General features: G+C 50.8%; 3 long non-coding RNA genes and 3 other non-coding genes across 6 annotated transcripts; 3 read left to right on the forward strand and 3 right to left on the reverse strand.

The window, feature by feature from the left end:
- Window positions 1-1,679: 1,679 nt before the first annotated feature.
- On the reverse strand, window positions 1,680-1,761 carry TRNAS-AGA (transfer RNA serine (anticodon AGA)). Its single transcript has one exon. It is a non-coding gene; the product is annotated as a tRNA-Ser (tRNA).
- Window positions 1,762-4,663: 2,902 nt separating this feature from the next.
- On the reverse strand, window positions 4,664-6,466 carry LOC135580616 (uncharacterized). Its single transcript, XR_010475534.1, has 2 exons — window positions 6,238-6,466; window positions 4,664-5,454 (listed from the first exon to the last, which is right to left on the reverse strand). It is a non-coding gene; the product is annotated as an uncharacterized LOC135580616 (long non-coding RNA).
- A 3,573-nt stretch (window positions 6,467-10,039) lies between these two features.
- On the forward strand, window positions 10,040-11,594 carry LOC135580615 (uncharacterized). Its single transcript, XR_010475533.1, has 2 exons — window positions 10,040-10,209; window positions 10,813-11,594. It is a non-coding gene; the product is annotated as an uncharacterized LOC135580615 (long non-coding RNA).
- Window positions 11,595-12,621: 1,027 nt separating this feature from the next.
- Window positions 12,622-12,703, forward strand: TRNAS-AGA (transfer RNA serine (anticodon AGA)). Its single transcript has one exon. It is a non-coding gene; the product is annotated as a tRNA-Ser (tRNA).
- Window positions 12,704-16,739: 4,036 nt separating this feature from the next.
- On the forward strand, window positions 16,740-16,811 carry TRNAQ-CUG (transfer RNA glutamine (anticodon CUG)). The gene has a single exon. It is a non-coding gene; the product is annotated as a tRNA-Gln (tRNA).
- A 679-nt stretch (window positions 16,812-17,490) lies between these two features.
- LOC135580529 (uncharacterized) lies at window positions 17,491-19,016 on the reverse strand. The gene is made up of 2 exons (XR_010475303.1): window positions 18,877-19,016; window positions 17,491-18,274 (listed from the first exon to the last, which is right to left on the reverse strand). It is a non-coding gene; the product is annotated as an uncharacterized LOC135580529 (long non-coding RNA).
- Between the last annotated feature and the right edge of the window lie 648 nt (window positions 19,017-19,664).

Consider the following 19,664-nt stretch of genomic DNA (forward strand, 5'->3'; position numbering starts at 1 on the left):
TAACCCTTCACCCACATCACAATTGCCTAGCCTTGCTCAGCTTTGTGTAACTTATCGTATGAGAAACAGGAGTTCGCTGACAACTTCACAGGCCTTGCAAAGATAAAAAACCTAGGGTGCATCCTTGGGTGAATTAGATAACAGAAACTTGGGCACAGGACAGGTGATATGCCAGTTTTAACCAACTCATTAGTTTGAGTCCCAGCTAACTCAGCACACCAGGCCAGAGGTAAAAGTGTACAGTGAAGAAGACCCAAGCCCACAGTCACTGCACAGGTGCAACCAGGAGGAGCTGGAGGTGGAGACTATGGAAATTATTTCCTGCAACTAATTGTAATAAGAACTGCCTTCTCAGGGACAGGTTATGAATATGTATAGATGTTCCTAGAACTTTCACGAATATGTAACAGTTTACAGCATTTAACCAAGCTCACAGCTACAGGAAATTGGCATATGTCTTAGGTGGAATTATTCCACTGAGTGTCCAGTGCGGTAAATAAACATACCTCTTTACAACCTCCAACAAGGCAGAGGAAGCAAACATAAAGCAGGATGGAAAGGGTTAGGATGTGGCTGTGGAAGGGAGCATGGAGAGAGCAGCTGCAGCCTGCCTGCTGCAGGAGCTGTTGCTCAGGGGAGAGCAGTTGACTGCAGACCAAGAGGTCCCTGGCTCGGCTCCAGATTGCTCTTCCACTGCCCTTTTCCTTCTTCATCAATGCTGCCAACCTCTCTGAACTTCCATTTGGCCTGTGCTGCTTCCACCACCCTCACTGTCATGGCTGCGCGGAACAGACCACGCACCAGCAATGGGATTTTCTCTCCTTCTCTGGGCCCTCTCTGCACGGGCCCCTCAGGGTTTCACTTTCCTTTCAAGAACCCACCCAGGAAGGCTACCAGGCAGTCAGCCCTTCCTCTACTGCTGCTCTGTTGGAGCAACTTGCATGCATCTGAAAGAAGCCATCTGCGAAGACTCCAGCTCTTTTTTATCCACACATCAGGGTCTGTAATGGAAAGCGAGGGTATCCTGATGCCACGGCCACACCACAGCCTCTTTTGCACTTCTGTGTCTTTCCCAGAAGAGAAGGAAACCCAGGCCCACCCCCATCTCATCTTTGGGCCAGTATAGAAGCCTCCTGGGAAAGCTGCCTATGTGTGAAAAGGCTGGGATGTGTCGGGCAGAATTCCCCCAGGATGCCAGGTATGACCTGTCACACCAGTCTGTCTTCACGACACCTAAAGCAAGGAGCACTTGTGAGAGCCGGTATGATCTCAGAACCATGAGGTGTCTTCTCTTCTTTAAAAGCAGTGAGGGCCATGGTGTGCAGGCTCTCTTTGTAGATGAGCTGCTGTAGTTTCAGGTGTAGGGAAGACAGCCGGTGGGGCTGTGTTGCTGGGGATGTCAGGTGAGATGAGGCTGTAAGGTTCTGTTGAAGAACCCACAACAGTGGAGCCCTTCTCAAGGCTCCTGCACAGCACTGGCCCTTTGCCTTCCCCCAGCCTGCCTAGCTTAGCAATGGGAGCAGGATTTCCCCTTCACCTGGAAGGTTCTGTGGAGAAGGAGGACAGGTGCTGTAGGCAAGGGGGTATGACTGTCTCCCTGGGCAGCAGGTCCAGTGTGGAGCTGAGTCCCACAGCTGTAGAACGGTCAGTTGCCGGCAGCCCAAAAGGGAACTGCAGCCCGTAGTTGGCAGGATTCGAACCTGCGCGGGGAAACCCCAATGGATTTCTAGTCCATCGCCTTCACCACTCGGCCACAACTACCTGCTCCAGCCCTCTCTGCCCTGCTCCTCACATGCCCCGTGCAATGACACCCAGTTCTCTAGGGGCTTCAGGTCCAGGCTTCTCTCCAAGCATATCCTACCATTGATAAAAGGAACAGCAGTCTTTTGGAAACCCAACTTGGCATAATGTAACAACACTAATGTAAGTCACTCAAGTAGGTCAGTTACTCAAGGTGGGGTTTCACAAAAGTGGAGCAAAATGGAGTAGAGAGGGACAATCACCTCAGTTGACCTTCTGGTCATACTGCTGCTGACACAGTCCATGATACAACTGGCATTTTGGACTTCAAGCACACATTGCCAGCTTGTGTCCAGTTTTGTCATCTGCAAGTACTGCCAAGTCTTTCACACAGTATCACAGTATCACAGTATGTTTGGGATTGGAAGGGACCTCAAAAGATCATCTAGTCCAATCCCCCTGCTGGAGCAGGAACGCCTAGGTGAGGTCGCACAGGAACATGTCCAGGCGGGTTTTGAATGTCTCCAGAGAAGGAGACTCCACAACCTCCCTGGGCAGCCTGTTCCAGTGCTCTGTTACCCTCACTGAGAAGAAGTTTTTTCTCAAATTTAAGCGGAACCTCTTGTGTTCCAGCTTGATCCCATTACCCCTTGTCCTATCATTGTTGGCCACCGAGAAGAGCCTGGCTCCATCCTCATGGCACTCACCCTTTATATATTTATAAACATTAATGAGGTCCCCCCTTAGTCTCCTCTTCTCCAAACTAAAGAGCCCCAGCTCCCTCAGCCTTTCTTCATAAGGGAGGTGCTCCACTCCCTTAATCATCTTGGTTGCCCTACGCTGGACCCTCTCCAGCAGTTCCCTGTCCTTCTTGAACTGAGGGGCCCAGAACTGGACACAATATTCCAGATGTGGTCTCACCAGGGCGGAGTAGAGGGGAAGGAGAACCTCTCTCGATCTACTAGCCACTCCCCTTCTAATACACCGCAGGATGCCATTGGCCTTCCTGGCCACAAGGGCACAGTGCTGGCTCATGGTCATCCTGTTGTCCACCAGGATCCCCAGGTCCCTTTCCCCTACACTGCTCTCTAATATGTGATTTCCCAACCTATACTGGAACCTGGGGTTGTTCCTGCCCAGATGCAAGACTCTACACTTTCCCTTGTTAAATTTCATCAGGTTATTCCCCGCCCAACTCTCCAGCCTGTCCAGGTCCCGCTGGATGGCAGCACAGCCTTCTGGTGTGTCAGCCACCCCTCCCAGCTTAGTGTCATCAGCAAACTTGCTGATAGTACACTCTATTCCCTCGTCTAAATCGTTAATGAATATATTGAATAATATTGGCCCCAGCACTGACCCCTGAGGCACTCCACTAGATACTGGCCTACAACTAGACTCCGCACCATTGACTACCACTCTCTGGCTTCTCTCCTTAAGCCAGTTTGCAACCCACCTCACTAGTCTATTGTCTGGACCACACTTCCTCAACTTAGCTGTGAGGATGCTGTGGGAGACTGTGTCAAAGGCTTTACTGAAGTCAAGGTATAACACATCCACCGCTCTGCCATCATCCATCCACCTCCCTTCACGGCTCAGCCCATACCCAAGTTTGGAATTGCCCTGACCCAGGGTCAGGACCTTGCACTTGGCCTTGTTGAATTTAATGATCTTTGCACACCCCACCACTCTAGCCTGTCAAGGTCCCTCTGCATGGCATCACTCAGACTGGTGTCACCCGCAATCTCACTTGAGGGTGCACTCATTCCCACTGTCCATGTCCCCAAAAAAGATGTTAAAAAATACTGACACCAACATGGACCCCCAAGGCACACCATTCATCACTGATCTCCACCGGGACCTCAAGACATTGACCACAACTCTGTGAGTGTGACCATCCTGGAAATTCCTGTTACAATAAGTGGTCCACATCTCAAATCCATGTCTTTCCATTTCAGAGACCAAGATGCTGTGTTGAGCAGTATTAAATGTTGCGCACAAATACATGACATCGGTTGCTCTTCCCTTATCCACTGATGTTGCTACCCCACCATACGTGTTCACTCAGTATGTCTGTCATACTTGCCCTTGGGGAAGCCATGTGGGCTATCACCAGTCACCTCTTTGTTTTCCATGTCCCTTAGCCAGGTTTCCAGGAGGATCCACCACAGCATTGAGTCAGGGGAAGACGTGCGCCTGCCACAATACTCATGCACCTGGAGAAGCAATGACTGCTGAGGGGGTTTGCTGGAGCAGCACTGAGGACAGAAATGCATCATCTGGAAGACTAAACAGATACACTGGATATTCCTTTGTTCTTGGGTACCTGCTTGTGTGGAGGAGGCCTTGGTTTGCTGCTGAGCACCTTATGTGCCTTCTTCCTCCAAAACATCAGTGACTAGCAAGGTGAATCAGCAAAAAGGAAAGAAGGAATAAACCTGACTTCCAGATGCCAGGACATGGGCTGAGATTCAGGCTCAGAAAGGCAACTTCTCCCCGCCTGATTCTGAAGATACCCTGTACAACTTAGCTGAGCACACATGTCCATGTTTTCCTGTCGCCTCAAGAAGTGTTGTCATCTCAGCCCAGTTAATCAACGGGCTTCTGTCCTCTGCCAGAAGGTACTCAGACCAGTCTGTGATAAGTAGCTGCTGCCGGAGCACAAAAGCAAAATGCTCTGGTTACACTGGTAGAAGACATGAATGCTTTCCGTGGCCAGAGTCAAGACTGACCCTGAGAGAGATCACAAGGCTTGATAGGTAGGATAAAGACTCACATTTCGTTTGCTGGAGGTTTTTTGATATATCTCTTGCCTGCTTGCTTATTATTGGTGCTCTGGTATCAGCCCTATTGACAACTAGCGTTAAGATGCGGAGAGAAGCCCATACTCTTACTTGTGAGAGTAGAGGGACACAAACCACCGTGATTCTCTGTTTATGCTGCACAAAGTCTTTAATGAAAAGGAACAAATGCAGTGGCACAGAACAGAGACCAAGAAACACGTCCGCAGGGTTCAGGGAGACAGAGAGAACAGCCCATTTCCAAACGACAAGCTCCACACAAAGCACTTGCCTTTCCCCATTCTGCTCTACCTGCTGGCAATCCCAGCCCAGCAAGAGCAGTCCCTAACTCCAGCACCCTCCCCCAGCACCAGGAGGTTCAGCAAAGCAGAAGAGAATGAGCACTTTCTCAAGGAGCTCAGAGCAAAGCAGAGCCAGAGGAGGCACAGCGAGGCCTGACGTGCAGCCAGGAGCCATGGGCACAGGTCCCTCCTGCCAGCTGGCATGAGGACACCCAGCCCATCTGCAAGGCCTGGCCACACTCCTGCTGTGCAGTCCCCATCATTCTTCCTGCTCCAGAAGGGATGATGCACCAGGTTCAGCAGTTCAGATGGCAGCGGGGTGGAGGCAGGCACAGCCCTGACCCCCCCAGACCAAGGGAGCCCCCAGAAGAGATGGGAACCCCCCCAGTGCTGAGGGAGCTCCCAACGGCAGCTGACAGAGAGGATCCCACAACTGTGTTCTGAGGGAAAGAAGTGAGGATGGGGCCCGGCAGGGTCACCACCACTGGAGAGGCCTCAATGGCCACCGTCGAGTCACCACAGCGGGCGACACAGGGCTCACTGCAGCTGCTTGCAAGTGGGGTTGGGTCAGAGGAACCACAAGGTGGTGGGATACAGGGTCTGAAGCAAGACATCTCTTGGTGAGGGAGGCAAAGCTGAAAGACAGAGCAAAGAGACATCACAAATCCCCAATTTCAGTTTGTCTTTCTTGTCCTTATTTCTCTCTGCAGATACACTTGACTCCCCTCCATCTCTATTTGGAGGTCCATGTCTAGGAAGGGCCTTAATTTGATCTTGCTGACATGTACAACAGGTGTGACATCTCAGCTTAGAGCTAGATTTGAATGCCTAGGAGCAAAGAAGTGCCTAACTGATTGCTGATTCCACAAGGACCTCCTCATGCATTACCCAGTAGAAAATCCCAGATGAAGGTTTGTGCAACTAGTCCAGCACAAATAGGCTGCGTGGAACAAGGGTCTCAGAAATCAGCTTTTGAGAACACACAGTGTGCACAGAGCTGCCATGGCCCTCACTGTGCTCTTTGAGTTGCATGGTCCGGAAAAGCTGAACCACTTTTGGGACAGGGCCCAGCTGAGTGGATTTAGAGCCCCTGTGGAGGGTCTGATCATACTCCATCTCCAGAACAACTGGTGCTGCAATGAAGGCGCCACTGGAAGCACTTGGCCATTTTGTTAAACACCATCTGCCTCAAGCAGAAATTCTACTGAGCAAGCAGACCTCCTTGCAGTTGAACCCCATTCATCCCCTTGTGCTTGAAAGAACCTCCCTCTCCCTACCTCTCATCAAAAGTGAAAGAGGTAACACCCCTTCAACAGTTCTATTGCAGGGTCAAGATGAGGCAGCCCAAGGATCCACCTGAGTAGCCACCATGACAGCAGTCCAGCCCACAGGGAGAGATGGAGTGCACAAAGGCTTACCTCGTTCCTGGAGGAAAGGGAAGCCAGAGAGGAGGATGCAGAGCCTGGAGCAGCGCAGGCTTTTATGCTGTGTTCCAGAGCCCCATGGGGAATCAAACATTCCTTGCTCATGAAGCATCTAAGTTCCCATTAGTTGTTCCTTGCCAAAGCCTTGCTGGTGATTGAGTCCCTGCCCCTTTCATCTGAATTATTGTGCTCCCGCTTCATAAGAAGTGGAATGAACAGTGAATCACAGAATGAATTTTTGTTCAAAAAAACCTTAAAGATCATTCTTTTCTAACCTCCCCTTACATGGACAAGCAGACCTTCCACAAGAAAAGCTTTCTCAAAAGCCCTTCCAACTGAGCCTTGAACACTTACTAGGACGGGGCAATCACAGCTTCTCTGGAAAATGTGTTCCACTGTCTCACCACCATCACAGGGAGGAGTTTCTTTCAAATATCTAGTCTAAATCTATCCTTTTTAATTTTAAAAACGTTGCCTCTCTTCTTGTCACTGCACTCCATGACAAAGTGTCCCTCCTCATCTTTCCTGAGGTCTCTGTAGAGTCTTCTATTCTCTAACATAAAAAACCCCAAATCTCTCATCCTCTCCTCCTAGGAGAGGTGCCCAGACCCCTGATCATCTGTGTGTACTACTCTGGACCCAGCTGAGCAGGTCCATGTATTTCCTATATTGGAGGCCCTACATCTAAACAATGTACTCCAGGTGGAGTCTCTCAGGGCAGAGTAGATGGGCAGAATCACCTCCTCTGACTTTCAGGCCACCCTTCTTCTGATACAGCCCAGGATACAACTGGCTTTCTGGGCTGCAAGCATGCATTGGCAGCTCATATTCAGTTCTTCATCCACCAATATGCCCAAATCCTCCACCACAGGGCTGCTCTCTATTCACTCATGGCACAGCCCATATCCATGTTTGGGATTGCCCTGACCCAGGTGCAGAACCTTGCATATGGCCTTGTTGAACCTCATGAGGTTCACCTGGACTCCCTCTCTAGCCTGTCAATGTCTCTCTGGCTGGCATCCCTTCCCTCTAGAGTAACAACCACGTCACTCAACTTGGTCCCATCTGCAAGCTTGTTGAGTGTGAACTCAATCCCACTGTCTATGTTCTCAGCAAAGATTTTAAATAATACCCTCACTGAGAAGAAGTTTCATCCCAAATTTAAGTGGAACTTTTTGTGTTCCAGTTTGAACCCCTTACCCCTTTTCCTATCATTGGTTGTCACCGAGAAGAGCCTGGCTCCATCCTCCTGACACTCACCCTTTATTTATCTGTAAACATTAATGAGGTCACTCCCCGGTCTCCTCTTCTCCAAGCTCCAGAGCCCCAGTTCCCTCAGCCTTTCCTCATAAGGGAGATGCTCCACTCCCTTTAGCGTCTTCGTGGCTGTGCTGGACTCTCTGCAGCAGTTCCCTGTCCTTCTTGAACTGAGGGGCCCAGAACTGGACACAATATTCCAGATGTGGTCTCACCAGGGCAGAGTAGAGGGGAAGGAGAATTTCTCTTGACCTACTAACCACCCCCCTTCTAATACACCCCAGGATGCCACTGGCCTTCCTGGCCACAAGGGCCCAGTGCTGGCTCATGGTCATCCTGCTGTCCACCAGGACCCCCAGGTCCCTTTACACTGTTCTCTAATAGGTCATTTCCCAACTTATACTGGAACCTGGGTTTGTGTCACATGGATTGCCTTTGCCACATTGCCCTCTTGATGGTGAGCATAAACACGAGCCACGGTGAAATGCATCTATGATGAACACCTTGAGTTAGCTCTTGGGTGCTTTCAGTACAGTTACTCAAGCTAACCTTAAGGAGTGTTTCTTCAGTGGGTCACTGTAGACACACAGAAGAGAGCTGGATGGAAGCCTCTTGCAGGCAGGACTGAGGGCCACAAGGACCTTAAATACCAAGGTAAATTAAGAACGATGAAGAGCAGACCAGAATGTCAAGCAGGTCTGTTTCAAGTAACCTCTCCATGGAATCTCCATAGCCACATCCCTTGAAGACTTAACTAGATCCTCATGTTTCTTCCAACCAGGGATCTGGGCTCAGCTTGGGAAGTGGAGAACCTGTTGGAAACAAGCAAATCAACACGTAGGAGGGTGATCAAAGAGAAGCCCATGCCCATCTCTGAACAAGATCCACTCCTATATTGATCTGATGTGCTCAGCCTCTGGAGTCCAGAGGCCTGCATGGCCTGATTTCGAGGAGAGGTGCAGGGCAGGGAGCCAAAAGCTCATGGCTTTTTTTCCTGGCTCACAGATGGGGTGGCACCTTTTGATACATTTCAGAATACAGAGGGACATTGGATCAGTCTTGCAGAGGACCTGGGAGTCATCATGACATGGAAGAGTTGGAAAACCCCTGAACTCCAGGCAAACGTGAGTCATTTTGATGTGTACTTCAGTGGACAAAGTGCCCCAGCCTCAGTCATGTCAGAGAAACCAGAGTCATAGCCTCATTCCTCTGAAAGTTCTGCTTCCATCAAAGGCATTTCCACATCTTTTAGCATCATTCCTGAAGCAATTGCTGCTTCTATGCAGCCTTGTGCTGCTGCCACCTACCAAGGCACTGCCATTCATTTGCTGCTCAAGGGCTCTTGAGGACTGGGCAGAACACGAGGGCTAGAGCAAATGATGTATAGGGTAAGGTTAACAGCACTAGGGTTGTGGAGCATAGTAGAGATGAGCAAGGTGGGGAACAGGAGCGGGATATAACTGCAAAAGGGTAATAGGCCTGAAGCTCTTGAGTTATCAGGGGACTTGGTCTGCTCAGAGCAGTAGATAGGAGCAGAGGATCTCCAGACACCCATTCCAACTGTTGTAATTCTCAGGTATGCTGAATCAAAGAATCATTTAGGTTAGAAGGGAGTCTCAGGATAATCAAGTCCAGCTGTTAACCTAACACTGTCACATGAGTCCTTGAGCAGCCAGCAAAAGGTCATGCCTTGGAACACAGCAACAGGTCAAGATCACACAGAAGCACCAGTGGTTTCATGAGGCCATGAGCTCTGGTATCGCTGGTGCACCTGAGGCCAGGACAACATGTTCACTAAAATTCACAGCATGGTGGCTCACCCTTGCCAGCAGTTCAGGGTTTTTCCCAGGTGCTCTGGAAGGCCGATCCAATGTCCCTTTATAGTCTGAAATGCATGGAATGGGCCATGCCATTCCTGATCCAAGAAAAATGGTCATGAGCATTTGGCTCCCTGCCCTGCACCTGTCCTCATAAGCAGGCCATGCAAGCCTTTGGGCTCTGGGATTCCCTTACAGAGCAAAACCTGGATGTGGCAGAGCGTGATGAGCATGACCAACGTCCTTGTGACTGTCATTCCAGACCACAAGGGACTTCCCTCCAGCCCCAAACGGTTTTTCCTTGCTGTTAAGCTTTGCCACATCACTGCAGAGGTGCATCTGTTATCCTGTATGAGACTGTACAATCTTGATGTTCTGCTTCAACTTACCCACAGTGTCCTCTGTGTCTACAATGACCTGTGGGGAGGAACGTCTCTAAGGGTTAAATGGTGTGTCTGCACTGAAAACACTGGGGAGTTGACTTGATATGTCCTTTAAAGCTGAACTTCGCCATGACTGGTGGTTGTGCTTGCCGCCAAGAATGCAATGTGACAATCCATATCAGAAAAAAAAAACCAAAACAAAATAACAACCAAAAAAATCTACTTGAGTACTAGCCTTAGACCTCAGAAGTAATTTGCCTTATGAAGCTGGGACACAGATTAATTACTTTGTGTCCAGCAGTATGAAATAGGAGCACAATATTTGGGATGAAAGGAGCAAGTAATTAACCACAAGTGAGGGCTCATCAAGCGACAGCTACTATAAGTTTAGATGCTTCATGAGCAAGGAATGTTTGATTCCCCATGGGGCTCTGGGACACAGCATAAAAGCCTGTGCTGCTCCAGGCTCTGCATCCTTCTCTCTTGCCTCCCTTTCTTCCAGGAACGAGGTAAGCCTCTGTGCACTCCATCTCTCCCTGTGGGCTGGACTGCTGTCATGGTGGCTACTCAGGTGGATCCTTGGGCTGCCTCAGCTTGAGCCTGCAACAGAGCTGTTGAAGGGCTGTCACCTCTTTCCCTTTTTATGGGGCTGGTTGGGGAGAGCTGGGAAGAGGGAGATTCTTTCAAGCACAAGGGGATGAATGGAGCTCAACTGCAGGGAAGTCTACTCAGCAGAATTTCAGCTTTGCTCAGATGGCTCTCCACAGGGGCTTTAAATCCACTGAGCTGGCTCCTGTCCCAAAAGTGGTTCAGCCATTCTGGACCATGCAACTCATAGAGGACAGTTAGGGCCATTGCAGCTCTATAAACACTGTGTTTTTAAGACCTCTGATTTCTGAGACTCTTGTTGCACGCAGCCTATTTGTGCTGAAATAGTTGCATCAACCTTCATCTGGGCTATTGTACAGAAAAATGCATGAGGAGGTCCTTCTGGAATTGGCAAGCAGTTAGGTACTTCTTTGGTCTTGGGCGTTCAAATCTAGCCCTAAGCTGAGATGCACGTCAGCAAGATCAATTTCAGGTCCATGTTCTGTCTCTGCTCTGTGTTTCAGCTTTGCCTCCCTCACCAAGAGATGTCTTGCTTCAGACCCTGTATCCCACCACCTTGTGGTTCCTCTGGCCCAACCCCACTTGCAAGCAGCTGCAGTGAGCCCTGTGTCGCCCGCTGTGGTGACTCGACGGTGGCCATCGAGGCCGCCCCAGTGGTGGTGACCCTGCCGGGCCCCATCCTCACTTCTTTCCCTCAGAACACAGTTGTGGGATCCTCTCTGTCAGCTGCTGTTGGGAGCTCCCTCAGCACTGGGGGGGTTCCCATCTCTTCTGGGGGCTCCCTTGGTCTGGGGGGGTCAGGGCTGTGCCTGCCTCCCCCCTGCTTCCGTCTGAACTGCTGAACCTGGTGCATCGTCCCTTCTGGAGCAGGAAGAATGATGGGGACTGCACAGCAGGAGTGTGGCCAGGCCTTGCAGATGGGCTGGGTGTCCTCACGCCAGCTGGCAGGAGGGACCTGTGCCCACGGCTCCTGGCTGCACGTCAGGCCTCGCTGTGCCTCCTCTGGCTCTGCTTTGCTCTGAGCTCCTTGAGAAAGGGCTCGTTCTCTTCTGCTTTGCTGAACCTCCTGGTGCTGGGGGAGGGTGCTGGAGTTAGGGACTGCTCTTGCTGGGCTGGGATTGCCAGCAGGTGGAGCAGAATGGGGAAAGGCAAGTGCTTTGTGTGGAGCTTGTTCTTGGGAAATGGGCTGTTCTCTGTGTCTCCCTGAACCCTGCAGATGTGTTTCTTGGTCTCTGTTCTGTGCCACCGCATTTGTTCCTTCTCATTAAAGACTTTGTGCAGCATAGCTGGAGACTCGTGGTGTTTCTTCTCCTTGTCCTTCACATAGCCATCTGCTCTGACAGGAAGAATACTGGCTTCTCTCTTCATCTTACCACTTTTGCGGCAAGAGATCCTTTAACCAGAGTCCCCAGAAAACCCCCAGACATTGAGCTTCAGTCCGTAACCTGGTGATCACTGCTCTGTGGGACTAGCTCCCAAATTGTTCATTGTGGATTAATAGTTACATACAGATTGACATTAACATACAGATATTTGACTTAACTTTTACATCCTCTCAATCAATGTTCACAAACTTTGTATGAAAACTAGTCATGGTAATTCTCTGTTTCGTTGGTGTTTTGGAATATACTGAGGGGATGACTATGGAGTGTAAAAGAGAAAAGAATTGTTTTTCAGATCCAGACAGGAGCAGTGTGACTGCAAGTCACCTTACTGTAGCACTGGAGGTGCCAGAGTTGGCATCTGTAAATACTGTGCTAACACAAACCCACATACACTGACAGCACTAGAAAAGACAACCTGCAACCTGCACAGCAAGTGTCATACTCTTTGTTCAAGAGCTGATAGCTCCCTATGTCCCTGAGAGGCTGGAGGTGAGGCCTGGAAGTCACTATCTTCCCTGCAGAAATGTCCACGCTCTGGTGATCAAAGGAGGCTTAGAGTCCCCCTCAGATAACTCAGAGAAGCAAAGCAGTGTCTAAAAGCCCACCCCCACAACTACCACCATCCCTGGTTGTCTCTGTGCAGTTGCCTTCCCCTCTTCCCTGGAAGCAGACCAAACACCATCTGGGGAGTGAAACTATCCTTCCATGGCAGGATACGCCAGGAGCCTGTGTGAGGAGAAGGTGCTGGGATGTGCAGCCTTGGCCCCTGTGGTGACAGCTGTCGGGGCCTCTGGAAGCCTGCCACCTGTCCTGCTCAGGGGAGGTCCCAAATGCAGGGCTTGGAGTGAAGCCTGGCCCTGAAACTCCAAGGAGCAGGGTGTCATTGCACGGGGCATGCGAGGAGCGGGGCAGAGAGGGCTGGAGCAGGTAGTTGTGGCCGAGTGGTGAAGGTGATGGACTAGAAATCCATTGGGGTTTCCCCGCGCAGGTTCGAATCTTGCCAACTACGGGCTGCAGTTCCCTTTTGGGCTGCCGGCAGCTGACCATTCTGCAGCTGTGGGACTCAGCTCCACACTGGACCTGCTGCCCAGGGAGACAGTCATACCCCCTTGACTACAGCACCTGTCCTCCTTCTCCACAGACCCTCCCGGATGAAGGGGAAATCCTGCTCCCATTGCCAAGCTAGGCAAGCTGGGGGAATGGAAAGGGCCAGTGCTGAGTATGAGTTATGAAACAGGTCCTTCTGTGCACACATGGCCCTTGTTCATAGTGATGACAGCCTGCCTGAGTGGTGCAGCATCTTAAGAAAAAAGTAAACCCTAAGGGCCTGATGTGGAGAAAGCCCAGAAAAAAAAAAAAAGAAGGTGGTAAAATCGCATTTTTAGTCCATGGTTTGTGCCCCACAGCCAAGCCACTGGGAGTGGGGGATGCGAATGGTAAGGTGCTAAGTGCAACACGTCTTGCTTACAAGAACAAATGCTGTGTGAAACCATGAAGTATTATCCTAAGACTTGATATGACCTCAAGATCCAACCTAAACTGGCTCTTGCCTGCTGAGAACATGAAATACTGATGATAAAAGACTAGGAGATTTGCCTTAAAAAGCTAGGCTGATAAGTATGGCCTTAGTACATAATCAGATCTCCCTGACTGGTTATGCATGCTCACATCTGCACACCCAGCCCTCTCTCCCATGTCTTTGCTTTCTCTTCTCTGCCTGGCTCTGCATACTCTGGCATGTGGATGAGACAGAGAACCAGCAGACACATGCACAAACATGCAAGCATAAGCACGGCCACCTCAATCCTCATCTTCACCAGCAGGTTCTACCAGCTCAGCCTGCACAGAACATTTCTGGGACACCTGCCAACATATAAGACTAGACACCATGCAGTACTGCTGGATTGAACCTGTGTTGGGGGAACTAGGAGCCACCTCTACCACAAGAGATTTTGGTTAAGTCAGGCACAGAGAGGAGGGGTTGCTCTGACTGGCCTGCAGGGCTGAATAGTCAAAGGGGCAGCCCTCCAGTGTCACAGAGCAGAAAGGACAGGGCTGCACCAGGAGGAAGGGCAAGCCAGGAGGGCTGCACAGCATGGGCTGGGCAAGGCCCTTGTACCTGAGCACAGTCACAGAGACCCTGGGAGCTGGTTTCCCAAGCAGATTGCAGCACTCACGAGCTCTCTGCAGAGCACCTCCTCTCCATCCTGCAGAGCAACGGGGCTGCCCCTCACTTCTAGGTTTCCTGCAGAGCCAGGTTGGGTGGTAAAAAGCAAGTCTCAAAGAGGGGTTATAGGAAGGATATGTGGGGAGAAGGACAAAGCAAGGCCCTTGCACTTGCCAGCCCGAGTGCGGGGACACTGAGGTTTCCAGGGAGAGCTTGGTGCAGCCTGGTGATGGGTGCAGGGAAGAGGAGAGCAGGAGGCCTGAGCAGCAGCGCTGGTGCTGGCAGGTCCAGGCAGCATCAGGCAGAGCTGGGGAGGTCCCGGCAGAGCTGCTGGGGGGAGCGGAGTGGTGCAGCAGGAGTGTGCTGGGCTCATAACCCAGAGGTTGATGGATCGAAACCATCCTCTGCTACTTGCTTTTGGCCTCGCTCCAGCCCCACCAGACACTGCCTCTCCCTTGCAGCGTTCACCAGGTGCTCCCTGCACTGCTGCCCTCCTGCCCTCTGGACACCCAGGGCTGCCCAGGGCTGTCCCACAGCCTGAGCCCCCTCTCTCTGCCACTGACACCTTCTCCTTTGCTTTCTCAGCTGACATCTCTCCCAAAGTACCCATCAGGAAGGCTGAAGGGGGGTAAACATATTCCAAAAAGGGCAGAAAAAGCCAGGCTGAGAGAGGAGGAAGGAACAAAACGAGTGGGAAAGAGCAGAGGGAAGATGCGTACAGCTCAGGCAGTTAAAGGAGTCTAGTGAGAAGAAGTGAAGGTAAGCCTGGGCCAGGGGAAAGGGAGGTGTTTTATGCTTGGGTCTTTGTTTCTCATGATGTGAATCTTTTTTATTTGGCAAAAACTTAATTCTCCCCAAGCAAAGACTGACTTTCCAACAACAGTTTTTGCTAAGTCTTGTCCTTGGGTTTACCTTGACCCATGAGATTTCTCACCCTGTTTTCAGTGCCCTGCACCTCGCCAGGTGTGGGGAAAGGAGTGAGCAGTGGGGTGGGTGTTTGGCTGTTGTTAAACCACCACAGGTACATGCATGCAAACACACATACACTTGCATAGTACACGCACAGCTGGCACAGATGTGAGTGGAGAAGGGGAACGTCACGGTGCCTTCTTTGTCCTGGTCCAAAACAACCCAGCTTCCCTCTGCAGGTTCAGGCAGCTGATCCACTCCCCTTGGCCTTTCCCACAGTTTTCCCCCATGGCCAGGCCTCTGGGCACTTCCAGGCCTGTGGGAGCTGCTTTGGACCATTCAGGGATTCCCAGGGAGTGCTGGAGAACAGGAGCAGGTGCTCAGAGAACTTGGAGATTCTCCACAGATGGGTACCACACTCAGGTTTCTATGAGGCTCAGACACCCAGTAGCCTGCGCTCCACTGGTCTTGCTCCAGTTTATTTTGTCACCTTCCCTTGGGGCTCCATAGTCCTTCTTCCCTTTTTTGGAGATGGCAGCAACTTTTCCCTCTCCATAGTCATGACAGAGCTCCCCTGCCCTCTTCTCCTGAAGCTGGAGAGCCTCTGAGATGCATCATTCTCACTTTCAGGCAAATTGGTACATTCTTTAGGTGCCAATTAGGATGGGGCTTTGACCAGCAGGGCTTCAGAACAGAAGGTTTCTATGAAGTGGCAGTTCCTCACTGGGAAATGCAGCCAGCACCAGTGTGGAGAGGGCCAGGTGGGATTAGAGGCCCACCAGTAAGAGGCCAGCAGGGACATCGCAGGTTCTAGGGCATTTCTCTCCAATGATAAGAGGAACAAAAACTGTTTAGAAAGCCCTCGGAGTAATGTAGCAAGACGAAGCCTGATGTAGCAAGACTAGGCATAATGTAGCAGAAACCTAACAGAGAAACTATAGCTCTACAGAGGCCGGACATGGGGCAAAGCAGGTTGTCTTTGGCTTGCAAGCAGATGAAGTGGAATGTTCCACTGAATGAAGAAAGAGCTACGTGACTTCTGCTGAGTAGCAGCATAAAATGACAATATGTTTGTTCCAGGAATCAGATCAAGAAGCCAACACTGGGGGGGCATCAGCTGTGAAGACAGCTGGAACCACTAGAGACTGTTGATGAAGACTCTCAAATACCGAAGATGGACTTCTGACAAAGGGTGGGGTTATATAAATACTTTATGTTTTATCCCTTAACTAAGTGGTACAAACAAATGAATATGCGATAGGAGTGAGTAATAAATACCAAGATGTGTGAACCTTGTGCACGCTTGATTAGAGGAGCAATCATCTGTGTCTAGCAAGCTGTAATAAAAGTGCCAGCTTTTTAACACTTTCAAAAGAGTGTTAAATATCCTTTTTGCCAACTTTTCTGTATCACCAGCACTGCTGGCCAGAGAGATATATCATCACGCAACCCCACCACAGGCTGCACAAGCACTGGTGGTGCTTTTCAGAAGGACCACAGTCAGGATATTTATTAGGAAGAGGGAACGCATACGGTGCTATCATAGCATGCCGGAGCAAGTCATGATTGAGGGAGATGCTGAAGGAACTGGGTTTGTTGAACCTGGAGAAGCAAAGGTAAGAGGGCTTCCTCTGTGTGAAGGTGGCTCTCTGGCTGGCCAAGGCCTACTGGCAGCCAGAAAGCATCGAATTACACATTGCTGTCCAAGAATGCACTCTGAGAGGTGCAATGTTGAAGAGGTTAAGTTGGAAACTTCATAACCAGGTCCAATCAGGAGAAAGCAAGATTCTCATGGGTTACCAGCCAGATTCAGCAAAGAGCTCTGGCACTCCCTTGAAAAGCCCTGTGAGTGGTGGCCCTAGAGGAAGGGAGTTTGTACTTGGTGATGGCAGGGGGGCTGGAGAGAGTGCCAGGCTCACCCAGGACCGTATGGCTGCACCAGGCTGGCCACAGGAGAAAGAAAATAGCAGGTCCCATGGTGTAATGGTGAGCACTCTGGACTCTGAATCCAGTGATCTGAGTTCAAATCTCAGTGGGACCTCAAGTTTTAGCTCTCTCAGAGCTTTCCTCAGCATGCACACACCTCCACAGCCTTGCTGTTGGGTCACTTCTTTAATGCATTCCCAACAGCCCTCCTCTCCTGTGCTCCCAGCCCTGGCACTGACATCAGTGCCCCTTCTCCTGCCCTGTGCCCAACAAACCTCTGCAGGTTTCCCGAGCTCTGGCCCTGCCCCGTCTCAGCTCCCTTCTTCCTGATGGCTGCTTCTGGATGGGGGATCCAGCAGTGGCTCAGCAAATCACACAAGAGCTGAGGTGCAGATCATGCAGGCCAAGCCTGGCTCAAAGCAGGGTCAAGAAGAGGAGGCTGTTAAGGGCCTTGTCTGGTTGGCTGTTGGACATTTTCTAAGATGGAGAATCTACAGCCTTGCTAGGAACCTTTTCCCCATCTTGACCACCACTGTTTCTGGCATGAAGTTTATTTCCTCTCCTGTCCGTTGCTTATTGTGAAATCATTTTTTTCTGAGTCTTTCCTGCCTTTCTCTTGCCTACTTGATTATTTTTGGTGTTCTGATGTTATGTCAGGGAATTCCGCCCACCCTGGCACTGTTTCTGCATGGGGACACAGTCATTGTCATGGGAAAGAGCAGGTTCTCCCTCTTTCTTGCAGAGCGGTTGAACAACCGACAGGGGAGGAGGACAAACCACCATGAGTCTCCAGCTATGCTGCACAAAGTCTTTAATGAGAAGGAGCAGATGCAGTGGCACAGAACAGAGACCAAGAAACACATCTGCAGGGTTCAGGGCAATCCAGGGAACAGCCCATTTCCCAAGGACAAGGTCGAAACACAAAGCACTTGCCTTTCCCCATTCTGCTCCACCTGCTGGCAATCCCAGCCCAGCAAGAGCAGTACCTAACTCCAGCACCCTCCCCCAGCACCAGGAGGTTCAGCAAAGCAGAAGAGAACGAGCCCTTTCTCAAGGAGCTCAGAGCAAAGCAGAGCCAGAGGAGGCACAGCGAGGCCTGACGTGCAGCCAGGAGCCGTGGGCACAGGTCCCTCCTGCCAGCTGGCATGAGGACACCCAGCCCATCTGCAAGGCCTGGCCACACTCCTGCTGTGCAGTCCCCATCATTCTTCCTGCTCCAGAAGGGACGATGCACCAGGTTCAGCAGTTCAGTCGGCAGCGGGGTGGAGGCAGGCACAGCCCTGACCCCCCCAGACCAAGGGAGCCCCCAGAAGAGATGGGAACCCCCCCAGTGCTGAGGGAGCTCCCAACAGCAGCTGACAGAGAGGATCCCACAACTGTGTTCTGAGGGAAAGAAGTGAGGATGGGGCCCGGCAGGGTCACCACCACTGGGGCGGCCTCGATGGCCACCGTCGAGTCACCACAGCGGGCGACACAGGGCTCACTGCAGCTGCTTGCAAGTGGGGTTGGGCCAGAGGAACCACAAGGTGGTGGGATACAGGGTCTGAAGCAAGACATCTCTTGGTGAGGGAGGCAAAGCTGAAACACAGAGCAGAGACAGAACACGGACCTTAACATCATTCAGCCTTATTTCTTGAGTTGTCTCTGCAGATACACTTTACTCATCTCCATTTCTAACTTCACGTCCAAGAAGAGCCTGCAACTGGTCTTGCTAAAAGACTCAACAAGTGTGAGATCTCATCTTAGGGTATATGTTAAGGACTAGGATCTCCCATGGCCCTCACTGTGCCCTTCAAGTTTTACTGTACAGGAATGTGGAACCAGTTTTGGTACAAGACCCAGCACAGTGGGTTTAAAACACCTGGGGAAAAATTGATCATGCCCCATCTCCAGAACAACCATTGCTTCATTGAAGTGGTGCTGGATGCCCAGGACCATTTTGTTAGACACCATTCTGCTGAGCAGACCTCCCTGCAGCTGAGCCCCATTCATCCCCTTGTGCTTGAAAGAATCCCCCTCTTTCCAGCTCACCCCAAACAGCCCCATCTAAATGGAAAGAGGTGACAGCCCTTCAACAGTTCTATTGAAGGGACAAGCTGAGGCAGCCCAAGGATCCACCTGAGTAGTCACCATGACAGCAGTTCATCCCACAGGGAGAGATGGAGTGCACGGAGGCTTACCTCGTTCCTGGAGGAAAGGGAGGCAAGAGAGGAGGATGCAGAGCCTGGAGCAGCACAGGCTTTTATGCTGTGTCCCAGAGCCCCATGGGGCCACAAACATTCCTTGCTCATGAACCGTCTAAACACATAGTAGTTGCTGCCTGCTGAGGTCTCGCTGGTGATTAAGCCCTGCTCCCACTTCATACCACCTCAAATTATAGAATGAATCATAGAATTATTTGAGTTTGATGAGTCCTTAAAGATCATCTTGTTCTAACTCCCCTAGCAATGGGCAAGGATATTTTGATCAGGTTGCTCAAATTCCCATCCAAATGGTCTTGAACATTTCCAGGGAGGGACATCAACAACTTCCCTGGACAGCCTGTTCCAGTGCCTCACAACCCTTACAGGAAAGAAATTCTTCCTTAAATCTATCCCTCATCCTATCAGTACACTCTTTGATAAAAGGTCTGGCCCTATCTTTCCTTTAGACCTCCTCTAAGTCCTGTAATAAGGTCTAGTTTAGAGAAGAGGAGCCTAAGGGGGGACTTTATTAATGTCTATAAGTATATAAAAGGTGAGTGCCATGAGGATGGAGCCAGGCTCTTCTCGGTGGCAAACAATGATTGGAGAAGAGGTAATGAGATCGAGCTGGAACACAAGAGGTTCCACTTAAATTTGAGAAGAAACTTCTTCTCAGTGGGGGTGATGGAGCACTGCAACAGGCTGCCCAGGGGGCTTGTGGAGTCTCCTTCCCTGGACACATTCAAAGCCCACCTGGGCATGTTCCTGTGTGACCTCATCTAGGC

This window comes from Columba livia, chromosome 11 (genome assembly GCF_036013475.1).
Source record: "Columba livia isolate bColLiv1 breed racing homer chromosome 11, bColLiv1.pat.W.v2, whole genome shotgun sequence".
Lineage (NCBI taxonomy): Eukaryota > Metazoa > Chordata > Aves > Columbiformes > Columbidae > Columba > Columba livia.